This window comes from Taudactylus pleione, unplaced genomic scaffold (genome assembly GCF_031769625.1).
Source record: "Taudactylus pleione unplaced genomic scaffold, aTauple2 ptg000329l, whole genome shotgun sequence".
NCBI classification, from domain to species: Eukaryota; Metazoa; Chordata; class Amphibia; order Anura; family Myobatrachidae; genus Taudactylus; species Taudactylus pleione.
In genome coordinates, this window is record NW_028284730.1 from 11403292 (window position 1) to 11411214 (window position 7923).

At 37.0% G+C, this 7923-nt stretch overlaps 2 pseudogenes; both read left to right on the top strand.

The window, feature by feature from the left end:
- Positions 1-1189: 1189 nt before the first annotated feature.
- LOC148509363 (5S ribosomal RNA) lies at positions 1190-1307 on the top strand (annotated as a pseudogene).
- Positions 1308-6559: 5252 nt separating this feature from the next.
- On the top strand, positions 6560-6677 carry LOC148509364 (5S ribosomal RNA; annotated as a pseudogene).
- Positions 6678-7923: the final 1246 nt, after the last annotated feature.

Below are 7923 nucleotides of genomic sequence, written 5' to 3' on the forward strand. Positions count from 1 at the left end.
GAACAATGTTGTATTATATAAACGCTATATAGATGATATCCTTATAATATGGGAAGGCACGGAGGATCTTTTTAAGTCATTTCTGGATTTAATCACTGATAACAATATGAATCTTAAATTCACATCCAACATCAACGCGGCTTCCATTGAATTTTTAGATTTGGTTTTAATTGGTGAAGGCAATCAGATAATTACTAAGAATTACATAAAAGATGTTGATACCAATAGCTATCTGCACTACAAGAGTGGACACCTACAAAAATGGAAAAAGAATATACCTCGTTCTCAATTCCACAGAATAAAAAGAAATTGTAGTAAGCAAGATACATGTGAGGAACAGATACGCCTGTACACCGATAGGTTCCTGGAAAAGGAATACCCTGCCAATATCATGTTGGAAGCAGAAAATAAGACCAATCAACTTAACAGATGTGACCTACTTAAGTATAAAGATCATAAGAAACAAGAGAACAATATCATTCCATTTATTACCACATACAATGCACAGGAAAGAAAGATAAAGACCATACTCAGTAAACATTGGAGACTCTTGTTAATGGATCCAATTCTGAAAGATGTCATTCCTCCTAAACCTCCAGTCGTGTTTAGAAAAGCCAAAAGCCTGAAGGATACATTGGCCCCAAGTATGTTAAGGTTAGGCAATCCTATGAAAGACACCCCTTTCCATAATTGTCCAGGCTCCTATACATGTGGAAAATGCAATGTATGCAAATTTGTGCATCGACAAAGAAGGACCTTTATGAATGCTGACAACACTAAAGAGTACAAGATTAAACATCATATGAATTGTAACTCCACTTCTGTAATCTATATACTAGAATGCAGTTGTGGGATGAAGTACGTGGGAAAAACTAAAAGAACATTGAAATTGCGGATTCAAGAGCATGTGCGCAACATTAAAAATAAGGTTGAAGGACATATGGTTGCTAGACACTTCACTTCACATCACAACTCCGATCCAGAGGATCTTACCTTTAAGGCAATTGAGCATGTTGAATTAGGAGAGAGAGGGGGAGACTTAGCAAATAAACTTTCAAGACGTGAGATGTACTGGATCTTTGAATTGGACACCATGACTCCCCGAGGCTTCAACGAGGGCTATGAGATAGCTCCTTTCATCTAATTACCAAGGCTAGCACTGTATGGGTGGATGTCTTTTGTCCTAATTATCTACGGCCATACCCATGTTTAAGCGCCCAATCTCGTCTGATCTTGGAAACTAAGCATTTGGGGCCTGGACAGTACCCAGAAGGGGGACCGCTGGGGAAGACCAGGTGCGGTAGATGCACTTTGGACATATATGTGTATCCCCCATCAGTGTATAGACAGGACACTTGCATCATATTCCAAGAATTTGAAGACTCATGTACTAAGGACAAGCAAAAGATGGGCGAATATACCTTTGGAGAAGATTCATTGCTAATTTATACATTGAAAACATCCTTATGAATGATGAAGAATTCATATTTATGGATTTTATGAATATACATTCTAATGTCTCCCTCTAAGAGGCCTCTCTCTAGGACATTCCCCTCCCTTTATACTGACTATGTTGGCTTTTTGGATACCCCATTTTTGTTCCAATTGATAACTATTTAGTGTTTGAATATTCCTCAATAGGTGTTATACTATTTTTAATAACATTATTAAAACTCTGGTTGATTTTCTGATCACTGAATACCTTATTAAATAGGTTATAGTTGTAAACCACTTTAATACTGATATTTATCAATACTTTATTGAAGTCTTCTAATTGTGGAAGGATCATATTATCCCTGCCTTTTATATGATGCCAGATCCCACGTTTTATACTAAAAAGATGCCTATAATCATTCTATTTCTATTATTAGAATAATATGGCCTGAATCCATGGGTGGACCAAGATGGCAACACCGTTCATATGTGAGGAGAAAGATGGCTGAAGATTATTCTGCCACTAAGGGCGGAAGCTGCGTGATGACTAAAAGCCACAATATTCACAGTAAGGGCGGAAGCTACACGTTGAACAAAGATGATGAATATCATGGAGAAACGCAGATGACAGGACACCACGGGGTGGACAAAGATGGCCCCGATGCACCTAAGCGAGGACCAAGATGGCCGCTACCGGGATGAATACATCAACGGAAGTGACGCACCTCAAAGGCGGATGTCGTAACCAGCCAATGATGACGTTCCATAGATTGACCCGAGGAGAAGGGCGGAAGTGCCGCTCGGAGAGATCGTAAGATTGGCGGAAGTAGCAACGTGCAGGACTCATTTCGCAACTTGTAGAAATAGAAGGCTTTATATATGCATTTTTTATTGAACTAATAGCGCGATATCGCTTTTTATTTCATCCACACTACTATTGATTTATTTATTTGGCTCTTAGAACTTTGGTCACTGAATCAATTATTACACAGAAACCGGAAGTGACCTAATCGATTCCAAATTGAGGCTAGTTTGTCCCTATTAAGGGGGTTTATAAACCAGACACCCCACAGGAGCTTTTCATTCCTTGAAGAAGTCTGATTGGCAGATGAAACGCGTTGGATGCTCCACTTACCTCTCATGAACTTTACTACCAGACTTATCAGATAAGCCACAGAATTCCTTTTTAAAATTATATTGATTGTTATGTCTTTTTTATAATATTTATCTATTTGTGCATACCCTCATATACTGGTCAATAACAACTATCTAATTGCTGTGTATAGCACATCCATTTCTGCATAAACTTATTATTTATTTTTTATTGTTTCATTTTATATTTATATTACATTTCTTGTCTTAAAATAAATTTTGTGTGTCCATTTTACGTATATTATAGTCAGAGTACTATTTTATTCTCACTCGCACTTTCTTAGATGGTACTATTGTTTTATATGTGTTACTAAGGAACTTGCTTCACAATTGCACTTTGCACTTTATTGGTTAAAAGACCACAGATATTTAATATTGATTTTTCTGAAGTTTCTCAATAATATTTATTAATATTTATTTTATTAATAATATTTATGTATGCACAGCACTTTGTTTAGCACACAGGCGCTTTGAACAGATTCAATGTTTTCATAAATTTAATAACAGCATATCACCACTGCTATACTTCTTCTGTTTGAGCTGACACCCATACTATAGGGGAGTGCTATATACTATACTTTTTATATTTTAAAAGACATATATAACTTGAATACGACTGGTTCTAAGGAGTAGGACTTCTTCCTATTCTACTGAAATAGGGTGTTTATTATCCTTTGGCGCCGTGTTCTCTCATTTCTACATAAACCCTCTGGTTATTTTTCACGGCAGCCTTCTGATATTTATTTACCCTATTATTTAAATTATGTATCAAAATAATGAACGCAAAAACAGAAGGAGTGATCTATGCCAAAAAATCTTTAATGAAGATATAACACAAATTAATACTAATGTCCCCACCGAGAATTTAGACAATATGTTTTGGGAACTTGAAAAACTTATTACCAAAGAAATAAAAGCATGGTGGGATATAAAAGGATTGGAGCACTATATCTCGGTAAATAGGGTACCAAGGGGTCTAAGACTCCTGAAAAATCCTATATTTGGGGTGGATGATCCAGTGTTCATGGAAAAATGGGACAACACTCTACACAAATGTTCCATAGACCTCATGAAATTGATTATAAATGAGAAGAAATTAATTCTCTCTGAACTGGAGACAGAAATCAATAATAAAGAGATTAAAATGGAGGCTTTTAAAGATAAAGAGGACTACAGAACTAATGATGCGGTACTAGTACGTAAACTAGAACGGATAGAAGAAGATGTCATGAAAGGTAAAGAAAAAAAGTTCATCAGGGACAAACAAGATTACGAACTAAATAAAGTAAAGAATTGGAGTAGATTTCCCAAAACTTCAGGACAAGTGAAAATACACCGTCCTGGTCAAGCAAGAACTCCATGGAGAATGGCGCCATACAAAAGAAGACAGAGTTTCAGAAGGGATGATGATCATGCAGAATCCAACCAATTTAACACCTATCACACGAAGAATCGTTTCTTTACACTTCAACGTTATGAGTCTAACAGCGACACTGATTTTTTATCCCCAGGCCCAGAGTACAACAGGACGAACCCGAGGAAAACCTTCTTCAAAGAAACAACAAGATTAGCGTCACCTATGAAAAGAAGAACAAGAGAAGAAGAGGAACTAGAGGGGGCAACAGGAAGAAATTACAAAAGAAGGAATGTGCAATAGACCCTAAGGAGAAGGGGATTTTTAATCTATCTAAACACGTTTTAACACAATCCGAAGTATCTCTTCTGAGTAAAGGATTATCTTTTGCACCTTCCAGTAATATGAATAAATTCCAAACCTTCATTGACCTGAATAAATTTGTGAGGAATCTAACCCTAAAACGTCATATTTTGAAAAAAGATAATGCGGTTATCATGAATTACACTGGAAACGAGTCAAAATCGGGTTTGAAAAATAAATCTAAGTATTATCCAATAGAATCTAAAGGTAATTACCTCAGCATTTTTTATGAACTGGTGAAGAAAGACTTTTGTGATGAAAACATTGAAATCCCTACTGAACAAAACTTGAAAAATAGAGAGAAAGAAGCACTCAAGAATCTTCAGAAGAATCAAGAAATAATCATCAAACAAGCTGATAAAGGGGGGGGATTGGTAATAATGGATCGTTCTTATTATCTTGAAGAATCCAATAGGCTCTTAGGAGATACAAACTCATACGCTGTATTGAATGGAGATCCCCTAGAGGAGTATATTGATGAACTGAGAACGTTACTTGTCTATGGACTACACAATGGTATTATTACAAAAGACGAATTTCAATACCTCCTGGTAACCAATCCAACTACCCCCATTTTTTACTTTCTTCCCAGTCCATAAATCAATGACTAGTCCACCGGGGAGACCTATTATTGCAGGGATTGATTCCCTAACATCGCATTTATCGGAGTATGTGGACATATTCCTAAGGAAATATGTCATACAGTTACAATCATACATCAAGGATACTACTAATGTCCTACAAATCATAGAAGGAATTGAGTGGAGAGCATCCTACTCATGGATAACAATTGATGTACAATCACTGTATACGTGCATAGAACATGATAAAGGAATTAATGCTTGCAGAGAATTTTTGGACATGGACTCATCTATCAGCACCCCACATAGAGAGTTTTTATGTGATATTATGGCTTTTATTCTGAACCACAACTATTTAAAATTTTTAAATAAATTTTATAGACAAATTTGTGGGACTGCAATGGGGACAATTTTTGCCCCAAGCTTCGCCAACCTTTTTATGGGGTGCTGGGAGAATAATTATATATACAACAATAACCCATTTAAGAACAATGTTGTATTATATAAACGCTATATAGATGCTATCCTTATAATATGGGAAGGCACGGAGGATCTTTTTAAGTCATTTCTGGATTTTATCACTGATAACAATATGAATCTTAAATTCACATACAAAATCAACGCGGTTTCCATTGAATTTTTAGATTTGGTTTTAATTGGTGTAGGCAATCAGATAGTTACTAAGAATTACATAAAAGATGTTGATACCAATAGCTATCTGCACTACAAGAGTGGACACCTACAAAAATGGAAAAAGAATATACCTCATTCTCAATTCCACAGAATAAAAAGAAATTGTAGTAAGCAAGATACATGTGAGGAACAGATACGCCTGTACACCGATAGGTTCCTGGAAAAGGAATACCCTGCCAATATCATATTGGAAGCAGAAAATAAGACCAATCAACTTAACAGATGTGACCTACTTAAGTATAAAGATCATAAGAAACAAGAGAACAATATCATTCCATTTATTACCACATACAATGCACAGGAAAGAAAGATAAAGACCATACTCAGTAAACATTGGAGACTCTTGTTAATGGATCCAATTCTGAAAGATGTCATTCCTCCTAAACCTCCAGTCATGTTTAGAAAAGCCAAAAGCCTGAAGGATACATTGGCCCCAAGTATGTTAAGGTTAGGCAATCCTATGAAAGACACCCCTTTCCATAATTGTCCAGGTTCCTATAAATGTGGAAAATGCAATGTATGCAAATTTGTGCATCGACAAAGAAGGACCTTTATGAATGCTGACAACACTAAAGAGTACAAGATTAAACATCATATGAATTGTAACTCCACTTCTGTAATCTATTTACTAGAATGCAGTTGTGGGATGAAGTACGTGGGAAAGACTAAAAGAACATTGAAATTACGGATTCAAGAGCATGTGCGCAACTTTAAAAATAAGGTTGAAGGACATATGGTTGCTAGACACTTCACTTCACATCACAACTCCGATCCAGAGGATCTTACCTTTAAGGCAATTGAGCATGTTGAATTAGGAGAGAGAGGGGGAGACTTAGCAAATAAACTTTCAAGACGTGAGATGTACTGGATCTTTGAATTGGACACCATGACTCCCCGAGGCTTCAACGAGGGCTATGAGATAGCTCCTTTCATCTAATTACCAAGGCTAGCACTGTATGGGTGGATGTCTTTTGTCCTAATTATCTACGGCCATACCCATGTTTAAGCGCCCAATCTCATCTGATCTTGGAAGCTAAGCATTTGGGGCCTGGACAGTACCCAGAAGGGGGACCGCTGGGGAAGACCAGGTGCAGTAGATGCACTTTGGACATATATGTGTATCCCCCATCAGTGTATAGACAGGACACTTGCATCATATTCCAAGAATTTGAAGACTCATGTACTAAGGACAAGCAAAAGATGGGCGAATATACCTTTGGAGAAGATTCATTGCTAATTTATACATTGAAAACATCCTTATGAATGACGAAGAATTCATATTTATGGATTTTATGAATATACTTTCTAATGTCTCCCTCTAAGAGGCCTCTCTCTAGGACATTCCCCTCCCTTTATACTGACTATGTTGGATTTTTGGATACCCCCTGTTTGTTCCAATTGATAACTATTTAGTGTTTGAATATTCCTCAATAGGTGTTATACTATTTTTAATAACATTATTAAAACTCTGGTTGACTTTCTGATCACTGAATACCTTATTAAATAGGTTATAGTTGTAAACCACTTTAATACTGATATTTATCAATGCTTTATTGAAGTCTTCTAATTGTGGAAGGATCATATTATCCCTGCCTTTTATATGATGCCAGATCCCACGTTTTATACTAAAAAGATGCCTATAATCATTCTATTTCTATTATTAGAATAATATGGCCTGAATCCATGGGTGGACCAAGATGGCAACACCGTTCATATGTGAGGAGAAAGATGGCTGAAGATTATTCTGCCACTAAGGGCGGAAGCTGCGTGATGACTAAAATCCACAATATTCACAGTAAGGGCGGAAGCTACACGTTGAACAAAGATGATGAATATCATGGAGAAACGCAGATGACAGGACACCACGGGGTGGACAAAGATGGCCGCGATGCACCTAAGCGAGGACCAAGATGGCCGCTACCAGGATGAATACATGAACGGAAGTGACGCACCTCAAAGGCGGATGTCATAACCAGCCAATGATGACGTTCCATAGATTGACCCGAGGAGAAGGGCGGAAGTGCCGCTCGGAGAGATCGTAAGATTGGCGGAAGTAACATAACGTGCAGGACTCATTTCGCAACTTGTAGAAATAGAAGGCTTTATATATGCATTTTTTATTGAACTAATAGCGCAATATCGCTTTTTATTTCATCCACACTACTATTGATTTATTTATTTGGCTCTTAGAACTTTGGTCACTGAATCAATTATTACACAGAAACCGGAAGTGACCTAATCGATTCCAAATTGAGGCTAGTTTGTCCCTATTAAGGGGGTTTATAAACCAGACACCCCACAGGAGCTTTTCATTCCTTGAAGAAGTCTGATTGGCAGATGAAACGC